At 37.3% G+C, this 19,117-nt stretch overlaps 1 protein-coding gene across 6 annotated transcripts in view; it reads right to left on the reverse strand.

Annotated features, from left to right (window-relative positions):
• The window catches only part of Smg7 (SMG7 nonsense mediated mRNA decay factor), a 77,339-nt gene that overhangs the window by 47,131 nt on the left and 11,091 nt on the right, over positions 1-19,117 (reverse strand). The window lies entirely within an intron of this gene.

The raw sequence follows: 19,117 nt of genomic DNA on the forward strand, positions 1-19,117 counted from the left end.
AACTGCATTAAGGACAGAATATACAATGACAAAACAGATAATGGTCCTTGCTAGGGATTTAACATTCAATATAGAAATAAATCAATAAAGAAGCAGGTAATAGAAGGTAGGGGGTTTAGGAGTCATATGCCATCTCTTACACCAGAGAGTAAGGTACAGGGAAAACATGACAATTTCCTAGGGATATTAATTCAAAAGATTTGGGTAAAGCAAGTAAGCTATTGGCTATTATTTCCCATTGATAATTATGTGCTAGACACTTACTAAATACTCTCTACATATGATCACACAGAATGAGAGCAGATAAGTCTGGGTTGAAACCAAACTCTGCTATTTGCTAACCATATAACATCAGTTGAATCACATCTCTATGCTCTAGTTTATTTAGAAGATGGAGATACTTATATAAACTATCTCACTGACACACTGAGGATTAGGGAAAGAATGAAAGCAATCATTACTATTGGCACTGAAAAAAAAGTTACCCATTACTGCCACTATCATTATCACTTACAGTTATTACAACTCCCAAACATCCAAAAATGTAAATGTTATTATTTTCATTCTACAAATTAGGAAATTGAAGCTAAGAACTCATACCAATCAATTTTAGAATAGAACACGAAATTTTTAATAACTGCAGTAATTTTTAACAAAAAATATGTCAAAACAACTTCAAGCATGCAGCAGGGGACTTTATTGTCATACTTTCAAAGCATATGATCATAGAAAAGAACAAGATGAAGCACCTTATGATGCATCACAACTTCCTTAACTTCCTTGGCATAGCATGACTGAACAGCTTTGACTTTGATCCAGTGAGCCTCTATGACTCTTAGTTTCTTGCTTTTTGCCTCTTGGTATCTGTATCTTTATTCATGATCTTTCACTCAATGTGGAATGCACTCCTATTATTTTCCTCTTTGACTGGTTAACTCATTCTTGGACTTTAAAACTGGGCAACTCCTGTAAGAGGCTCGGTTTGGCAGAGTACTACTGTGTGTCTGCACATGCAGTTTCACTAAAGCACTTCAACACTACAAAGAAATGGTTGTTCATCATGTTTCTTCCACTATGAAGACTGTCCTATTCACTCTGGTATCTATTTGGTGCCGAGCACAGTGCTTACCACACAATTTATTCAAACTTGGGTCTAGAGAGATGGCTCAATGGTTGAAAGCACTGGCTGCTCTTGCAGAGGACCTGGGCTCAATTCCTAGCACCCACATGGCCACTAACAACCAGGGGAATCTGATGTCCTTACACACATGCAGGCAATACACTCATACAATTTTTTAAAATTTACTCAAACGTACATCAATTTGGACAGTGTCTCAATTAAAGGTCAAGATCCTAAAAATTTAGAGTTTCTCAAATCTTGGTAATAGTTTCCAGATATCATTTTATACAATCAATTAGAGAAACATAATCATTTACTTGGCTCTCTAAAATCCTGATTTTCATCATTGTGGGATCTATTTGGTATATACTGAACACTAAATATTTCTACAAAAAATTAAAAATCTGAGACTACAAGTTCACTAATCTACATAATTAAACAAGAAATTTAGATTAGGCAATAATCAACAACCAGAAAGCAATTTCTTATCTCAATTTTTATGATATAGCAGAATGGTCCCCCCTCCCCCTTTTCCCTTTTTAAGTAGGACGCTGTATCTTCAGTATATAATGCAGGGTGAATTGGACAGAAAGGTAGATTATAACATAGTCTAACTTTTGAGATATATTCAAGAAGCTTTTCCAGCTTCTCTCAAGGAGTTAAAGAAAGAAACATGCTCACCTGCTTCCTATTTGCTTTTGCAAAGGTTAGCCTCTTTTCCTTTTGTCAACAAAACATAAACAGGCAACAAGAAATGAATGCTTATTACTCAGAAAGTATTTGTGCTGGCTGTTAAGAGCTATATTCCCTTAATTTCCCCCTAGGACTACAACTAACAAAATCCCTCTTAGATTTCTGAGAGTGCTGCTTTCTGAACTAACACAGGCCTCTTTACCTCTACTGAACAATTGGTTTTCAATTTGCCTTAAAAAGAAAAAAAACCCTCAATTCTCTGTAGCAACCCCATTCCCAATATAGATAATACAAACTATTCAGTACATTCAAATGAATAAAAATATCTCACAAAAGAAAAAGACATAGAAAGCAAATTATGATATAACTGGAGAGAAAAGATTACCTTAGATGACAATAATGAAGTAACGAGATGTTTGTACGTATGTGTAACAGAAATAGGTAGGGTAAACAGAATTCCAACAAAGATATAAAATGAAAGAAAGAGTAGGTAGAATTTAAAGTACTGCTAATATAGGCTGTAAGCGGCCAGAGCTACTAGGAAATGGTAAGGATGAAGTGAAAACTGAAAGGACAGCACCACAAGATGAAGCACAACCACTCAACGGAAGAAAACAGGTCAGGAAGACTGACGGAAAATATATGTAAAGAGTACATCTGGTAGGACTGTTATCAGGTCCCTCTATGTGATTAAAACGGCTAAAATCCAGAACACTGACAAAACCAAAATGCTGATGAGTATATAAAGCAACAGGGATACAAAGTAAGACAATTTGGAAGACAGTTTGGCAGTTTCTTGCAAAACTAAACAAAAATCACAATGATTTAGAAACTGTGCTCCTGACATCCACCCAAATAAAATGAAAAGTATGCCTACATAAAAACCTGCACACAGATGCTTACAGCAATTGTATTCATTATTATCAAAACTTGGATGCAACCAAGATGTCCTGCAACAAGTGAATAATCTGTAATACATCCCCAGACAACTATTTATTATTCAGCACATTAAAAAAAGAGAGAAAAGAAACCTTAAATCCATTACTACTGAATGAAAGGAGTCAATCTGAGATGGCTATACATGATTTTAACTATATGACAAACTGGGAAAGAGACAGTAATGAGCTTTCTGGTCAGAGAAGCTTGGAGACTTGAAAGAGATGAATGAGGGAGAGGATTTTTATAGGGCAATGAATGCAAATGCTCCTTCACATACATCCCAACAAACCCACTGGAAGCTGAAAATATTATAAATCAAGAAGGCATTTAATACATCAGGCCTACCAAGCATACTTTAACAACAAATACACTGTGCAGTATTTTCTTTTTCTACCTTCGTATTCACGTAGCTATTCATGTAAATACGGCTGTCAGAGGTCCGGCATACTGTTAGCTCAAAAAAAGGACAATTGGTTTGGTGGTGTGTGACTTTAATCACAGCCCTCAGGAGGCAGAGGCAGGTGGGTCTCTGAGATCCAGGTCAATCTAGACTACATATTGAGTTCCAGGCCAGCTGGGGCTACAGAGGGACCCTGTCTCAAAAAGACGGGGGGGGGGGGCTCCTAAAAGCATTCATTTAAGAATCCATTAAAACAACAGTGCACTAAAGCTCAAATCAAGTGAAATGTAGGGAAATTATGTAAAGAAAAAAAAAGACAAAAAGCCATAAGTCAGCTCTTCAGGAATGCCTGTAATTTCCCCCTAGATGATCTACAGTTACAATGCAATTTCAATCAAAACCCCAGCATGTAGTTTTTGAGAGAAACTGGCAGGCGGACTTGCAGATTTATCTGGAAACACAAGCACTTACAATAACTGAAACAATTTTCAAAAAGAATAAAGAACTTTTACATTACCTGATTTCAAAACCTACTGAAGAGCTATGGTAATCAAGGGAATTTAAGAACAGATAATATAGATCAATGGGACAGAATAAGAGTTAGAAATATATGTATCTACTGATGTACTTATGGGTCTGTATGTCCAAATGCATGTACTTTTGTATATAGTCACCTTCTGACAAAGTACCAAGGAATTTTATGGGAAAAAAATTTTTTTCCTCAGCACATGATGCTGGAACAACTGGATGAGTTTTAAAATAGAAAAACTTAACCTCAAACAATACATCACAACCTACACAAAAAATAATTCAAAATGGGATTTCTACAAGAAAATTTACAGGAAGCAAAGCAAATTTAACTCACAGCTATAGGTTCAAATGTGCCACCTCTGAAATGCATGTGAAACACTTAATCTCCAATGAAGTAATATTAAGAGGTGTGTTGCTTCTAGGAGTTGATTGGCATATGAAGGCTACACCCTCAAGAAGGGGATTAATGCCTTATAAGGGACCTAAAGAGAAGTAACCAAGATTCTTTTTGTGTCCCTTGGTCTGTTTCTGCCATGTGAGGGCATAGCATTTCCCCTCTTTGGAGGAGACAGCAACATGCTATCTATAATCTTGGAAGGAAACCAAGGCTTTCAGACACCAAACTTGCCAACACTCATAATGGACCACACACACTCCAAAACTGTGAGAAATAAATCTCTTGTTGTTTACAAATTACCTAATCTTAGGTGTTATTATATAAGGACATATAAGACACGATCCCAGAGTACATAAGGAATTCTAAGACCAAATAAGAGAAAAAAAGTTAATAAACTGGGTATATTAGTATTTAAAACTCCTGGTCTTCAAAAGACACATCAATAATTGCCTGGTCTTGATCACTGTCCTATGTTTATGCAAAATATTACCCATGAGACTAACTGGGTGGAGCGTATACAAAGTACCTTGTCAACTAGCATGCAATTCTAAAAAAAAAATCAAAACAAAAAGATATATTAAGAAACTGAAAAGTCACAAAGCAGAAGATATATATACTCACATGTGTACATGCATATACGTACATTTCTGGGGTGAAAATCTGTTTGTATTCTGTGTATTTCTCTCAGAACTCACAAGTACACATGTACCTACACACACACAATTTACATCCTTCTTTAATAATGGGATATATTCTGAGAAATGTATGGTCAGGCAATTTGTTATTGTATAGGTATCTTAGAAGGTACTTACAAAAATCTAGATAAAGAACTTACTATTACAACTAGACTATGTAAAAAAAAAAAAACTATTGTTCCTAGACTACAAAACGGTTACAGTGGGGCTGGTGATTGTAGACCAGTTGGTAGACTGCTTGCCCAGCATGCATAAATCCCAGGGGTTGATACTCTGCATTGCATAACCAAGGATGGTGGCATACCTGTAATCCTAGTATTCAGGAGGTGTAAGAAGGCAGGAGGATCAGAGTTGTTCAAGGTCATCCTAGGCTACATGGTTAGTTAGGGACCAGCCTGGGCTACAGGAGACCTTATCTCAAAACACCAACAAAAAACTCTAACAGCATATTACCGTACTGGATATTGTAGGCAACTAATATGGTTAAGCATCTGTGAATCTAATTACATCTAAACATAGCAAAAGTGCAGTAAAAATATTAGGTGATGGGAATTTTTCAGCTCCAGTTCTAACCTTATGAGATCACTGTTGTATATGCAGTCCATCATATATTACCATAATGTCCTCATGTAGTACCAGACTATATACAGATGCATGCACACAATACACTAACCAATAATGAAATCATAGGTCCCCAAAATGACTTTTAAAGAATGTTCCTAAGAGGTGTGTAGTTAAGACTAGAAACTCAAAGGTTTATTGAAAGTGAATGAATTAATGATAGTATATTTATGCAATGGAATATGATTCAGCAATAAATAGGAAGTGAACTGCTGATGTATGCAACAATGCAAATTAATCTTTTAGCAAAATTTTCTGCCAAATAAAAGAATGCTGTTACAGAATACATACTGCATTTCTCCACTTGGAAAAGTTCTGAAGCAGGCAAAAGCAAACAATGAACGATAAAATGATTTGTTTGAGTCATAGAAGTAGGCCTTACCTACTTGTCAGTCCCTTTGACTGACTCACCACTACACACATAAAATGAAATGCATTTTATTGTATAGAAATAATCTGATTAAAACAATAAGTCCTGGAGCTGAGAGTATGGCTCAGTGGTAACAGTAATGCTAGTATGTGTGGAGTCATGTGTTTAATCCTTGCCACCCCCAAAATAAAAACAGCACATGCTTATCATGATATTCATTCTCTCTCTCTCTCTCTCTCTCTCTCTCTCTCTCTCTCACACACACACACACACACACACACACACACACACACACACACACACACACAGGTTTTCATTCACAGCTCCTGGCTCATAAGTCCTTCAACCTGTAAAACCTGTACGATCTCCAAATACTGTCAGAACTGAACTGTATTAGAGGACATATGGCTGCCATGTAGTGTGACAGCAGAGGGAAAAAAAGCAGTTTGAGTTTTTTTCTCAAATCAATGCTTAATGTAATTAAACTGTACTAGAATATGTATAAAATGCATAGTCTTGATTCAAATAAAAGGCTGAAAATATTAACAGTAGCAGTGGCAATATAATATTACCAATTTTTTTCTCAATGTTCTAGTTTTATTCAATGTACATATAGATTTATTATTAAGAGTTACTAAGTCATTAAGAATGAAGGTTGACACTGGGCATGGCTGCACATGCTTTTAATCCCAGCACTCAGGAAACAGAGGCAGGCAAATCTCTGTAAGACTGAGGTGTCTGGTGTACATAGAGCTCCAGGCCAGCTGGGGCTACAGGGAAACCTGTTTCGAAAAATAAAAGCTGAACTGGGGATGCCTCTTAGTTGAGACAGTGCTTGTCTAGCATGCACAAAGTCCTGCGCTCTATTCCCAGCACCTGTAATCCCAGCTCTCTATTATGACAGAGACAAAAGATCAGAAGTTGAAGGTCATCCTCAATTACAGAGTTTGAGGACAGTTTGGACTATGCAACACCTTGCCTCAAAGAATATAAGTTCATCTTTATTATCATCATCTAGTACCTCTTCCCTAAGAATCTGGCACTGACACTCTCACACAGCTGTCCCTTGATATTCACAAGGGATGAGTTCCTGGACCCCACTACCCCACCAAAATAACAGATGTTTTAATATTCATAAAAAATGCTACAATTGTTGGCATATAACTCACACACATCTTTCTATATACTTTAAATCATCTCTCGAGTATTTCTAATAGCTAGTGTAATGCAAATACTATATAAACTGTTGCTGCACTTTATGATTTAAGGAATAATGACATGAAGTAAAAAGTTGGTACATGTTTAGCACACACGCAATTTTGTTGTTGCTGGGAATTGAACTCAGGACTTCATATAGTAAGCGTGTACTCTGCCTCCCACCCCCAACTCAAGGCCCAAAGATTTTTCCCCACCCCTGATTATTTTTTATCTAGGGATGGCTGAATCTACAGATGTGGAGCTGGCAGAGGTTGAGGCAGAACTGTAGTTCTGTGATTCCTTTCAGCTTATATACTAAGGTCTCACATTAATGAACAATTACATTTCAACCTAGTCCATGCTATGGTCTCATTTTAACTGCCTACTTGGCATCTCAGAACAGACTGATTTACTCAATACTCCCCTCAATATATCTTTAATCCTTATTTCCATGGAAGGTGTTATCATTTTTCCCTGGCCAACTTCAATATCACCAATCACAATCACTTTCCCTCTCCTTCATCCTTCATATCTAACCAATTACTAAAATCCATTGATCATATCCTTGAAAATATTTCACTGATGGTTCCCATTATCTCAATTAAGGTACTTATCTCTTACATAAATTATGTCATAATCTCACTTGCAGAGTTTCCAAGTTTATGCCAATTCCAAATATATCAATTTACAGCTCAAAAGTAGACAAAGCCTGCCCCAACAACTCATCTTCCAACCTCACTGTCTTCTACTATGCTTCATTAACAATGCTCTATACTTGTTTTTTGCCATTCTGTGGTGATGATGTTTTCTCTGCGAGAATACCCTTCTCCAAAACTGCCAGCAGAATTCTTAGGTATTTTCAGATGACACACACTTCATAAAAACCTTAAGACATTCTGCAAACCTCTCAATTTTGTATTTCTTGTGGCAAATTCTATAGCTTAACAGGCTATTTCCTGAATTAATTTCAAAAGTATAATTCACAATATAACCTCCTAAATTGTCTAGAAGAGTGCTTTATTATATAGACTTCCTTGAATAAAATGCTGGAGGGCTATAATTAAAGATACCAACTGTGAATTTAAGTATCAAGGTGTTAAATATAATTTCACACAAACGGTTGTTTGTTGTTGTTTTTTTAATTACTTTATGTGTAGCAGTGTATTACCTGCATGTACATAAGTGTGTCCATGTTGTGTAATGGCCACGGAGGTCAGAAAAGCAGGATTCCATGGAACTGGAGTTACGAATGGTTGTTAGCCACCATGTGGGTGCTGGAAATCAAACCCCGGTCCACTGTAAGAGAAGTCAGTGCTCTTAACCACTGAACCATCTCTCCAGCCCCATAATTTCACAAAAAAGTTTTAAAAAACATGATAAAAATTCTTTGAAAGTCTTTATGATCTACACTACAACTGGTCAGAAGAAATAAATATGAGGCATATACACAATTAAAGTTCTCTAATGACTACGTTAAAAAACAAAAACCAGTGAAATTGATTTTAATAATGTGTTTAGCAAACCTAACATCCAAAGTATTACTATTTGAACATAATATAAAGCTGATTAAAGATTTTGAATATTTTTCACACAAAACGGCAAAAATTTGATAATTATTTTATAATTAATACACTATCTCTAAACTCAGTAGCTAAATTTTCATAGGAAATAATTTTTTACTTCAATTTCATAAAATCTACTATTGAAAACATACTTTTTTTTACATGCCCATATTATCTGACAGTTAGCTTTTCAGTAACAACCATACATTTTTGAAGTTTAAATTAATTAAACACATTTAAGCTTCAAGAACTAAGGACATAGCTCAATTGGTATAGTGCTTGCCTATCATTCATGGGGACCTCAGTTTGATCCCTAGCCCTGCACACTGAAACCAGATATGATATGTCAAACCTGTTTATCTCAGCACTTGGGAAGTGACTGACGGCAAGATTGGAAACTCAAAGGTATCCTCAGCAACATATCTAGATATAGTTTCAAGAACTGCCTACACTACTTGAGATCCTAGCTCAAAAAAGTGAAGGTTCATGCCTATTTTGCAGTTTTTTTTTTAATCAGTGAAAACTTTTTAATAGGTACTCTGAATGATAAAGTACCATATGAAAAAGAAAAAGTTATGGGATTTTAAAAAGCCTTTAAATGTTTTTGTTTTTCTTGAACTGGCCTTCATATACTACACCACTGGTCTAGACTTGGGTTGTAGAATAGCCACGTTATCTCTGGATGCATGGTTAATGTGACAAAGAAACAGAATTTTAGCCTTCATTTAGCTTAAAAGAATTTAAAAAACAGCTACGTGTAGCTTTACAAAACAAAGAAATATAACTATCACTGAAAAACTCAAAAGCTTTTTTTTTCTATCAACTATTCTTATGTTACCTTTTAATAAATATAGTCAACAGCAAATGTTTGGTCATGAGGTGAGGAAATATAGCTGTCCCTTGGTACAATAGACCTGAATGCAGGACCTTCTTGGATATTAAAAGTCATGCATGCTGAAGTTCCTTATATAAAATGGTGTAATATTTGTACATAACACATTCTGCCATATATTTTAAGTCATCCTTAGAGTACTTCTAATACCTTTATGTGCTCAGTTCAGACGCAATTGTTTTTTAATTTTATTTATTTTTATTTTATGTGTATGCATGTATTGCCTGCATGTGGGTAAATGCACCCATGTCATGCAATGCCTGAGGAGGACAACCAAGAGGCCATCAGATCCCCCGGAACTGGAGTTACAGACAGTTGTTAGCTGCCATGTGGGTATTGGGATTTGAACCCGGGTCTTCTGCAAGAACAACCAGTGTTCTTAACTGCTGCGCCATCTCTCTAGCCCCCAGACATATTTTTTTTTTTTACAAACATTTTCAATCTAACTTGGCTGAATCCATAGTTATCAAACTCATGGATACAAAGGTCTGACTGCACAATAAATGAAAAGACTTCATGTAACAAAGTTGGCATCACATAAGTTACAGTAAGAGATAAATAACACTGGTTTATATTAATTTATATTAGGGCACTGGCATGTGAACATGGCTTCCTACTTCTATCCTGCTGGCAACAGAAATGACACAGAAAGATCCTTCATACATCTATACATCTCTGGTACAAAGATGTCACAGAATCTTCACACTAAGGATTCAACTGTGTTTTCTTTAGTTGACATTTCTTTTAAAAGCCTAGCATCTGAATTTTTCTTTTTTTAAAGTAATTCTCCTCAATTTATAAGGCAGAAGTTGCTTCCTACTACATACTCAAGTACCAGCTTCCCCCGCAGCCTAGAATCAGACAAATGACTTAGGTTCCATTAGTGACTAGACTAATTCCACATTTAAGTGGAGCTAATGAGAGAAAACAGGAAGTGTGGCTAACCCATCAAGGACACTGCAGCAACTACGCCCAATATTTAATTGTAATGGAATGGGGTCAGGGAAGAATGGGGTCAGAATTGCAAGTTATGGACAGAATCAAGGTTCTAAGCAGTGTCTTTAGAGGCTGAGACCTAATGTGCAATCTCGGGCATTGTTCCACACTGTATAGCTACTGCTGACCTAGGGTTTGAGCCCTTGCATTCGTAAACAAGTCAAAGCTGTTTTTGTTCCTTATCAGTATGAGCCTAACTAACATACTTCCCTCATAATCCAAACCTTAAACTTACAGCCTATCAACATTCCTTTAAAAGACAATGATCCAGTTCTTGCCTTCTTCTAATTCCTGTGCTTAATATTACTTATACCAAATGATGACTAGTATTAATTATTTAGACTCTATCATTTCTTAAAGATCAAGATATGTCAATTATTTTTCATATTTTATTTATTATTTTTATTTTATGTGTATGAGTGTATTGCCTGCATGTAGGTAAGTGCACCTGTGCTGTGCAAGGCGGAGGACAGAAGGGGCCATCAGAGCCCCTGGAATTGGAGTTACGGACAGTTGTTAGCTGCCGTGTGGGTGCTGGGATTCGAACCCCAGTCTTCTGCAAGACCAACCAGTGTTCTTAACCTCAGAGCCATCTCTCCAGCCCTCATATGTCAATTATTATGAGAAACTCAGGTAATTCAAAATGCTTGCAATAAATACAAACTCACAGGTTATTAGTCAATATTTACTGAATGTCAACATGGCCCTAAGGTTGTACCAATTTAAGAGTGAAAACCTCCTTTCTTCAAATGCTAACATGGAAATAAAAAGTGGTGAAGACACATAAAAGTAATGTGACCAATGAAAGAAGACTAAGAATTTATCTGAGAAAAATTCTAACATAATTCAAAGACTTTCTGGAAAGAAGGAACATTTCAAGGACAAAGTCATCTGAAAGAGTGAGATAATTAGAAGAAAGTTGTTCCTTTCCTTGAGTTAACTAGAGACTTACTGTCTCATTTTCAATAGATAATGTCTAAGAAGAAAAACAGTAAAAGATATCAGCCCACATACAAAAATACATCTTTAGTAGTGTGCCACTTTAACAAGTCACACTTTGGACTAGGGATGTAACTCAATGGTAAAGTACTTGCTAAGCAGGCCCTGGTATCTCTAGCAGCATAAAAATACTAAATTTTCCTTTAGAAGTAACCTACTAAAATTTTAAGTCAGGTGTGGTGACACACGCCTTTAATCCCAGAACTTGGAAGTCAGGCAGATCTCTATGAGTTCAAGGCTAGCCTGGTCTACAAAGCGGGTTCCAGGCTAGTCAGAGCTACAGGGAGACCCTGTCTCAAAAAGCTGGGGAAGAAAAAAAAGTATCCTACTAAGATTTTAATTTCATACATGGAAAACTACACTCCTTAGTGTTAGAAGATAGCACATGAAAAAATCTTATTGCAATAACTCTACCTAGTCAATAAGGGCATATAAATGCCAAACTTATATAAATCTTAGAAAAACTATACCCTACCTATTACCCAGGGGGTCAGAATTATTCTTTCCCATAGCATCTGATTCTCAATGTTCTCAAAGGTCTGACAATATCTAAATAGAAAAACAGAACTACAGAAAGCATAGCCTAATGGAACATAAGGAGTCAATTAATCAGCAAGATTATGCAAAAGCAGTTGAAATGCATTTCAAATAATCTCCCCTTTCTGCTCCCATCATCAAACTTTCCAAAACAATTACCCTACCCACTCCCTTAGAGAAGATAAATGCATTTAAAAACGTGAGATTGAGGAGTTTCATTAGAATACATATGTAATTATGTATATATTATGTTTAATAATTGATTTAATTATTATTTTTATCTTTTAATGTACGAGTGTATTACTTGTATGTATGTGAGTGCACCCGTGTTGTGCAATGCCCATGAAGGTTAGAAGAGGGGTCGGAACACCTGGAACTGGAGTTATAAACAGTTGTTAGCTGCCATGTGGGTGCTGGGACTTGAACCTGGATCCTCTGCAAGAGCAGCCAGTGCTTTTAACCACCGAGTCATCTCTCCAGCCCCGTATATTATATTTTGTATAAATACATAACATATAAACAAAAATCTCACAATCCTGAGCAAATAATATAAAATTAAAGCTAAAGTATGACGTATGGTTAAAATTATTGATTCTAAAGCCCGACTTCCAGGTTCAAAACTCAATTCTATCAATCTGTGTATGACACTGGACTTAACTTATTTTGAATCTCTGTTTGCTTGTCTATAAATCAGCAGCAGTGGTACAAAACTCTAAGATTGCTGTGAGGATTCAAATATTAATACAAAAGGTATATCTATGACTAGGGGTGAATGAAAGCTAACACAAGACTTGTATGACAGAGTCCAAGAGAATAATCATCAAGGATTTCTGGCAATAGATCAGAATTATTCACGTGTCCCCGTAGCCCCAGCTGGCCTGAAACTTGCTATGTAGACCAGGCTGGCCTCAATCTCTCAGAGATCCATCTGCCTCTGCCTGCTAGGATCAAAGGCGTGTGCCACCACTCCAGGTCCGGAATTCTTAAAATACATTATAAAACAACATATCAAAATAATTTTAAATGAGCCAGGTGTGGTGTCGCACGCCTTTTATCCCAGCACTAGGGAGGCAGGCGGATCTCTGTGAGTTCAAGGCCAGCCTGGTCTACATAGTTCCAGGACAGCTGGGGCTATAGGGAGGCCTTGTCTCAAAAAGACCCAAAAAAAAAAAAAAAAAAAAAAGTAATAATAATAATAATTTAAAATGAAAGGTATTAACTCGGGATTTCCTTTCAAAGTTTCAAGGACAGCTATATAGTCACATCAGGACATACTGCACACAACATCCAACTCCAACACAAAAGCAGTAAGTCTTTTCTCAAAGGAAAGCAACTCCCTGTGACACCTTTTTCAAAGTTGCCATCACTCAGAACTTTACATTACCTGCCAAAAATAACAAAGAGAAAAAACTGACCATTATTTCAAATAAGAAGAAACAGAAGAGGTAACAAATAGAAAAGCAGAAAATTTGAGTTACTGTGATACACTATGAAATATAGTTGGTATGTGTCTGTTCCTGCCACATAGTACCTAAAGCCTTTGGAATCTGCTGAGTGATAGGAGTGTCTTTTACTACTCATAATGAACCCTTTATGATAAAATCTGAGCTTATGCTAATGAGGTGACTTCAGATGGGTCACTTGGATAGCTTAAAGAGGGAGGTGATCACCATAAAGACGAGTTTAGGATTAGAAATTTCAGCTTTACCAACTGATCTTTAAGAAAAGGGAGGGCCAGGCATGGTGTAACAAACGTATACTTCCAGCCAAGGGGAGGCAGAGGCAAACATGTCAGAAATTCAGCTAAGCAATGTGAGACCCTGTCTCAAAAACAAGGAACAAGAGTAAGAGAACGAGGGAGGGAAAGAAGAGAGTGGAGGAGAGGAGGGCCTCAGCTCACTGGAAGGCTAAGGTAGATGGTGGACACCCAAGATTGTCCTCTGACTTTCACATGCATGAATATACACATGCCGGCATACCAGTACAGAAATGTACACATGCACACAAAAGGAATTATTAATTCCCTCATAAAAATTAATAGCATTCATCATGGCACCTCAGTATCTCAAGTTCTTAAAAACCAATTATTGAAATAAACTGTTACAGTTAAGTTCGTATTCCCAGTTTTTTGAAAAGAATAAAAATAAAATGACCATACATTAGCTGCACCAGTATTCAAAAGACAACTTATCCAATGGTTTTATTACAGTTCAAAAACTAGGTCCAGGTAAATTCAAATAAAGATAAAGAAGAGAACTGAGGAAATCTGTTATAGATAATACAGGACAATGGTCCTTAGGAATGTGAGTATTTTTATGTATCAAATATGATAATGTTAACTCCATTTGCTGATTTCTTTTACTAAGTGAAAGGGCTCATGCTAAAAATTTCTACTATTACCTAATTTATTCCCTGCCAAATTCTAAGAAATGTATTATCTCCACTTTGCTAGAGCAATCTAGAATCTGAAGGGTTGAGTAACTTCTTACCTAAGGTCACATAACAAGTACTCAAGCCCAAGGCTTGGAGAAAGCAAAGGGTTTGCTGTGAAAGCACTATACTTTTGAGTGCTGGATTAAATCAAAGGAGGTTAACAGCTTTCCACACAGAGAACATTCTCAGCAACAACAAACAAAAGGGTACCAGACATATTCAGAATTTAAAAAATAATGAACTCACAAGGAAACACACAAAAACAAAAAGCCAGAATAACAACAAAAGTCATAAAAACATGAGCTTTGGTCAACTATAGCTTGAGCTTCCTGTGTGCCTGACTCTGAAAGCTGTACCAAAACAACTATTAACAAGAGTCCCTTTGCTCCATTATCTTAATGGGCAGGGGGAAAAAAATCATTTATGCTGCAGGAAAAAAACAAAAACAAAACCAAGCAGATAGTAATGAAAAGAACCTATGGATTTAAAAACCTTTGGTTACCTAGGCGTATAATTTCAGTGAAGCAGTGAGGGCAGGAATCTGAGAGCAATGAGGTAAAGTCAGCACAGATCACACTTTCAGGGTCGTACATGGGGAAGAAAAATGACCAAAAATGTTATAGGTTAAGGGAGGACTGTTTAAATTTAGTTTATGATGTAGTTCCAATAAAGAGAGAGGTTAAATATAAGAGATGCTGTGAGAGCCAGGGCAGAGACAATAACGTTAATATGGAGGAAGGGGACATTTTTTTACTCAAGAGAAGACAGAGGCCAACAAGTAGAGGAGGACCAAGAGTAAGATCACACCAAAAGGTTTCTAATTTTGTGTTTGCTATAAAGGCCATCTGCTCAAGAGTAGCTAGTAAAGCTCCATGGAATAGTAAAAGTGTAAAATAAAAACTATCAAGAATTAAGCAAGCCAGGAAGTATTAAAGGCTGCATGAAAACAGCAGTTAGCTAGTAGTCAATGAGATTTGTTTTTCAACAGAGTACCCAAAGAAGCTGATCACCAGAATCATTCTGTATTGGATCTTCTCAGACAAGTAGAAGGACAATGGAAACAGGAAATAAGGATATTGGTAAGGCAGTTGAGAGATTTCAAAAGGGCAGGAAAGGAAAACCAAAAGGAAGAGGAAGAATAGGAAACAGGAAGAAAGAAAAAAACTAATAAAGAATACGCTGAAAGTTAACCAGGAGATTTAAAAAGACAGCATTGTAGTTAGAATGGGATGTCTGAATCTAAGATTTTAGAGGTAGAAGAGTTCTAAAAAATAGCAAAGTCTATGGTATGAACAATATGAATTAAGAGAAAAGGTAAACTGGGCATGGTGGTGCACGCCTTTAATCCCAGCACTTGGGAGGCAGAGGCAGGCAGGTGTCTGTGAGTTCAAGGCCAGCCTGGTCTACAACTCATGTTCCAGCGCCAGCTGGTGCTATGAAAGGGGGGTGGGGGAGACAAAGAGAGATGGGGGGGACCTGAAAAAAAGGGTAGAATTAAAAAAAGAAAGAAAAAAGCTTGGGCTGGAGAGATGGCTCAGCAGTTAAGCGCACTGTGGGCTGCTCTTCCAGAGGACCTGGGTTCGGTTCCCAGCATGTGCCACAAGGCAGCTAACAACCATCTGTAATTCCAGTTCCAGGGGGTTTAACATCCTCTTCTGGCCTCTGCAAACAGGGCATGCATGGGTGCACTTACAAGCATGCAGGCAAAACACTCATACCCCTAAAATAAAAAGACATAAAATTAAAAAAATAACTTTTCAAAAGCTAAGGAAACAATCATGTGAAACTGAGAAACAACTATACCTCCCTCTTAGATGTTCAAACACATATTAGCACATTACAAGTTATAAGAAAATCCACCTTACAGTCAGGCAGGGTGGGGGTAAACCTGAAATCCTAGCACATGGGAGGCTGAGGCAAGAGAACACTACAAAGTTTAAGGCCAGTGTGAGCTACACAGAGAGTACCAGGCCAGCCAGGGCTGTATGCTAAGACCTGTATGTACATCTCTCCCTCCTCCAAAGATCTAGTTTAATCTAGCGCTCTTATTTTGCCTCAGAAGTTCTGATAATCCTCCTATCTATATGTCACAAAGAATGTTGGTCAGCAGAACATATTCTAATATATGCTAGAATACTAGATAGGTTTAGGCATGTAAGTAAAAACATCAAAGGGTCTGCTTAAAAAAGTAAGATGCGTGGCACCTTCAGTACTGGTGAATAGGTTCTTTTGGCTCTAGCAATCTAGAGCCAAAACAGCTTGAATTTTCTGAACCTCTATGAAAATACTGCTTTAGTTTCCTGCTATTGCAATAACCAATTACTATAAATTCAGTGGCTTAAAACAACATACATTTATTATATCTAACAGGTCTGAAGGTCAGAAATCTGAAAGGAATTCTAGTGGTTTAAGATCAAGATGTCATCCTGGTTGTAGTATTGGTGAGGCTCTCAGAGAATCCTTTATAAAAAAAAAAAAAAAACTTTTTCCTGGTTCTGGAGACTGCCAGCATTCCTTAACTCACCCTCTTTCATCTTCAAAAGCAAATGAATGGCACCTCTAATTCTACCTCTTCTGCCTCCTTTACCCACAAATAAAGGTTCCTTGTGATCATACTGGATCCACTAAAATCATGGCAGTTTAAAGCCAGCCAGTTAGCTATATAAATTCTAGCTGAAACCTTAATTTCCCCTTTACACGTTCTTAGGATGAGGGTATGAACTAAGGGAGGGGGACATACCTAACAATGTATTTTTTATGTAAATACACTTTTACCTGAACAGGTACTTAAGGATAGGTGCATACAAGGGTATTTGTTAATGGAATCTTAAAAATAAAACACTAGAGACAACATAATTTTCATTTTTAGGAAATCAGTTTAGAAAATTATAGCACTTGTCAGGACCCAGGAGCTAGAGCAGGAGAATTGCTGCAAATTCAAGGTCAGCCTGGTGGTCTATACCTCAAGTTCTAGGCCAGCCAGGGCTACATAGTGAGACACTGTTTTTGAGGGAGAAAAAAAATTAAGAAAGAAAATACAGTGTTGTTATATACCAATATGAACACATTTTTGTTTTGTCTTTTTTTTTTTTTTTCCGGAGCTGAGGACCGAACCCAGGGCCTTGCTCTTGCTAGGCAAGCACTCTACCACTGAGCTAAATCCCCAATCCCAATTTTTATATCAACTAAAAAATAGATTACAAAACCATCTATCTTAGGGGCTGGAGAGATGGCTCAGTGGTAAGAGTACTGACTACTCTTGCAGACGACCTGGGTTCGATTCCCAGCACCCATGTGGCAGCTACAAACCATCCTTAACTCCAGTTCCGAAGCCCTTTTCTGAACTCCATGGCATTGCATGACACAGGTGCACTCACGTACATGCAGACAATACACTCGTACACATTAAAAAAAAAATCTATCTTAATATTTTAAGGATGTAGATATATTTATGTATGTATAAAAATCAACTAGGGGTGGGGCTGAAGAGATAACTCAGCGGTTAAAAACACTGGTTGTTCCTGCAGAAGACGAGGGTTCGAATCCCAGCACCCACATAGCAACTAACAACTGTCCATACTTCCAGTTCCTGGGATCCGACAGCCCTTCTGTCCTCAGCAGGCACTGCATGACGCAGGTGCACTTACCTACACGCAGACAATACACACATACACATTTGAAAAAAAAAAAATCAACTGGGGGTTAGTGAGACAGCAGGTACAGTGGGTAAAGTGCCTGCTACCAAGGCCGAGTACCTGAGTTGTAACACCAGGACCCATGTGGAAGAAGTGACTCCTACAAGGTGTCCTCTGACCTTCACACATGCAAACTCATGGGGACATATACACACATACATACACACACAGAGAAACAAAGACGATGTAATTAAACAACAACCAGAAAGCTTCACTACTCTTCCTGGTAGGAGAGTGATCACAGCTCCTCTGTGCCTTCAATAGTCCAGACAGGCTTGTGTTGTGGTTCCAAAAGTAGGTTACACTCTCTTTTACAGTCTTATGACCCTATTTACCATCTTCTGGGTTTGTTTGATTTTTAAAGTAAGTATGTGTTACTTTCCGAGATACTGTAAGTAAAAAGGACCTATTTTAGCCAGGCGGATCTCTGAGTTCAAAGCCAGCCTGGTCTACATAGTGAGTTCCAGGACAGCTAGGGCTACATGGAGACCCTGTCTCAAAAAGAACAACAAAAAAAAAAAAGGACCTATTTTAATATTTGAATTTTTTCCAGTGCTGGGGATTCAACCCAGGGCCTCTCACATACTAGACAAGTGCTCTCTACAAATGAACTACATCTCTAGCTGTAGTTTTAAATATAAAGTAACTTTTAATAAATATATTATTTTTTAGGGGCTTGAGAGATGGCTCAGTGGTTAAGAACACTGGTTGCTTTTCCAGAGGACCCAGGTTAAGCTCCCAGCACCGTGGTAGCTAACACCTGTCAGTAACTCCAGTCTGAGGAGATTCCATGATACTTTCTGGCCTCCATGGGTTTCCACACACTTTATTTCCATTTAAGTGTAGTGTACCTGAGTGTGCATGTACCATATTACTGCAGGTGCCCAGAAGCCAGAAGAGGGCACTGAATTCCCTGGAGCTAGAGTTAAAGAGGTTGTTGTAAGCTGTCTGACATGGGTGCTAAGAGCTAAACACAGGTCAAGAAATGTATTTTTAATGCATGAATTTCAATAATCAAACTAAATATATTTAAGCTAAAT

Source organism: Nannospalax galili, unplaced genomic scaffold (assembly GCF_000622305.1).
Source record: "Nannospalax galili isolate Female #2095 unplaced genomic scaffold, S.galili_v1.0 scaffold227, whole genome shotgun sequence".
Lineage (NCBI taxonomy): Eukaryota > Metazoa > Chordata > Mammalia > Rodentia > Spalacidae > Nannospalax > Nannospalax galili.